This window comes from Rhyacophila brunnea, unplaced genomic scaffold (genome assembly GCF_057557595.1).
Source record: "Rhyacophila brunnea isolate RB1 unplaced genomic scaffold, BYU_Rbru_1.0 scaffold_125, whole genome shotgun sequence".
Lineage (NCBI taxonomy): Eukaryota > Metazoa > Arthropoda > Insecta > Trichoptera > Rhyacophilidae > Rhyacophila > Rhyacophila brunnea.
Genome location: NW_028232780.1, coordinates 717,790 through 721,252, shown reverse-complemented (window position 1 = coordinate 721,252; position 3,463 = coordinate 717,790). Strand labels below are relative to the sequence as shown.

The 3,463-nt window shown below is 24.6% G+C and overlaps 1 non-coding gene across 1 annotated transcript; it reads left to right on the top strand.

Moving 5' to 3' along the window:
- The first annotated feature begins 3,043 nt into the window (after positions 1-3,043).
- Positions 3,044-3,125, top strand: TRNAL-UAA (transfer RNA leucine (anticodon UAA)). The gene has a single exon. It is a non-coding gene; the product is annotated as a tRNA-Leu (tRNA).
- Positions 3,126-3,463: the final 338 nt, after the last annotated feature.

Genomic DNA, 3,463 nt, shown 5'->3' with positions numbered 1-3,463 from the left:
AATTTTGATCGATAAATACTCAACTGAACCAGAAATACATTCAATGATAAATATACTCAACTTTAAAAATAGCTCAAATATTCAAACTCTCGAAAAAACTTTTATTTTTGAGCACGAGTGCCATCTAAATACCCTCAAACAAATTAAAGAAGCCGTCGAAAGTGTTGCTATTGTAATTTGTAGAGTCCTTGTCAAAAATAACTTGCACGACGTTGCTAAAGACTTTTCAAGAAATGCTAGGGTTATTGGTGTAAGTCAAGAAACCCTAAAAAGAATTAAGGGTGAGGTATTTAACGTAATCTAAATAAATTCTAATTGAAAGCCTCTTTTTAATATATACTCTAAAGGGATCGTATTCACTAATTTTTATACTTAATCTAAATAAATTTGAATTATAAACCTTTTTTTTAAATATATGCTCTAAAGGGATCAAATTCTTGTAATTTTTATACTCAATCTAAATAAATTTGAATTATAAACTTTTTTTTTTAATATATACCCTAAAGTTATCAAATTCTTGTAATTTTTATACTCAATCTAAATAAATGTGAATTCTAAACCTTTTTTTTAATATATACTCTAAATGGATCAAATTCTTGTAATTTTTATACTCAATCTAAATAAATTTGAATTTTATACCTTTTTTTTAATATATACTAAACGAAAAAAAGTTGGTAATTTTACTCTATTTATATAAAAACCAGTTATTGAATGTATGATCAAACAAAGAATGTCCATATTGCATTTAATATTTGCTAGTTAAAGCTTTATATGAGAATTTTCTCAAAATTTAACCTGGTAAATTTGATGCAATATCATTTTTTTTGCAAATATTCACCCTAAAAATGGTTCTTTTGACAAGTTTCTTGCGCTTATCATAATAAAATTTATTGGAATTTATATTTAAAGGTTAATTTAGATCGATAACATATTTTATGATCTTTTCAAGGCAAAATTACTGCGAAATTTAACTATACTTTTGGAGTTTAGGCGGGTATTTTTGTTGATAGTTTATGAATAATTATATTTTAAAGCCGTATTTATTTTTTAAATAGACATGTTTAGAGAATTTCACCATGAATTAGTATACTTTTGTTTAGAATTATATAGAAGCATGGTAAAATATATTTCTATGTTAAGCTCAAACATTCAGATATAAAATTATCTAAAATATTTGTCACATTTAAATTATACAAATTATTTCTTATTTACCTGAGCACTGTATCCGAATTAATCGTTTATTTGGCGGCATTCTGTACATTTTGAATTTGGTAGATCACGAAATGATAACAGCAAACAAACTTGTAAATATCATTTACCGAAAATAGTTTGACAAAATAAACAAGATATTATTAAGAATTTTTGAAATCAGATCTTTTTACAACAATTTATGCATATAAATTCTTATTTTTTCGTCTGTTAAAAATAACTGTTATCATATTTTATTTTTATATAAAACGTTTATAAAAAATAATTGTATGTATTCCAGAATTTTTTGTTGGCTAATAATATATGTTTTTCATATATTATTCTTGTAAAATACAGATCTTTTTTAAAACAATTTATGCATATAAATTCTTATTTTTTTTGTTGGTCAACAATATATGTTTTTCATATATTATTTTTTAATAAAACATTTTTATAAAATAATTTTATGTGTTCCAGAATTTTATTTCGGTTAGAAATATATGTTTATCATATATTATTTTTTATATAAAACGTTTATTCGAAATAATTGTATGTATTCCAAAATTTTTTATCGGCTAGAAATAGATATTATTCACAGATAATTTTTATATAAAACAATTATTCCCAATAATAAGTAAATTTTGCATTTTTTTGAGTTTTAAAAGAGTTTACATGTTTAAAAAATACAATTTATACATATTATATATTGTTAAAAAAACACATTTTAGTATTTTTTTTATATTAGTTTTATCATTATTTATTGTATTTTAGAACGCCAATTTTTTATTAGATTTATTAGACGGCAGAAATAAATCGTTAATTATGCTAAATTATATACTAGATTACATCATAAATTTAATTGTAATATGTTTTTATTTCCTCTTATTAAGACGATACAACTTTAAGAAATCCCAAAAGATCAGAACTTTATGTACAAGAGATTTGCGAAAACGAAAATGCAGAAAAAAGGTTGATACCAGAAAAAAACAGATATTTTAATCAAACAAAACAGACCAGATAGTTTTCTATACGATAAAAAAAAGATTACGTTGATTGAAATAGAACTAGCCTAGACATCTTAACAGAAGTTATGAATGAAAAATATATGAAGTATGGCATCTTGGCGAATTAACTTGGTTTAATTTACAAATGTAAAGCAAGAATAATACTATATGTAATGACTTGGAATGGTGTGGTTACAAAAAACCATAAAAAATATGTTAAGGAGTTAAAAATCACAGACGAAGTAAAAGCATACGTGCAAGCTCTCACACTCCGCAAGACGCTTAAACTCATCTCATTTAAGAGAAGAAGAGCAGTTGACGAAGATTGATTGGGGGAAGATGTATCAAGGAGTTGTGTAATGTTCCCAATGGGCTGGCTATGTCTAAATATATAAAATTGATAAAAAGAAAATTAACATATAAATAATAGACATAATAGTAATTCGATAATTGTATAATTAAACGATGTAAAATTTTTTTGTATTGTGTTTATTGAAGAGAAAACCAAATGATTATCTTTATTGAAGTTTTAGTTTTGTAAAAATTAAAGAAAGATTTGATAATTTTATAGAGTGCATCATTCCATACAAATCAAATGAAAAGGGAAAAGAAAAAAAAAATTTTAATGTGAACAAAGAAAAAGCGTTTCAAAGCCATAAATAATAGACATGTGCGCAATTTAGGATTTTTTGTTCTTATTTCAGCGTATAGTCTCTTATTTTATCTATGTTTTGTACTTGGCTCTTTTACACTGAAAATTTGTACAGCCCAATATTTGCGGCACATAGCGCAAGGTGCTTTCATATAATCATCATGTTTATGTTTATGTTTATTAAAAAACACCTTTTTAAGGTATCATGGCCGAGTGGTCTAAGGCGGTGGACTTAAGATCTATTATCGAACGATGCGTGGGTTCGAACCCCACTGATACCAGTTTTTGTTATGGATATTATAACAAAAATTTAAGAATGCAAGCGTATATATATAAATATTTGATACATGCATTAAAGTGTATTTGCGATATTATGACATTAAATAGTTATGTATATTATTTAGGTTTTTGGTTTTGAGGTAGGAATGGTAACTAAAGAAGAAGCATGGGCACTAATAATAAATTAATAAAAATACTTGATCAATTTTCTTGAAAGAAGAAGACATATTAATGGAAATTGTAAAAATTATGTAAACAAAAGATAAGTAAAGACAGCCAAATCTGTGGATAATTCTTAAGTTTTGCTTGAACAAATTCAAAAGCATAAAACGAAATTAAA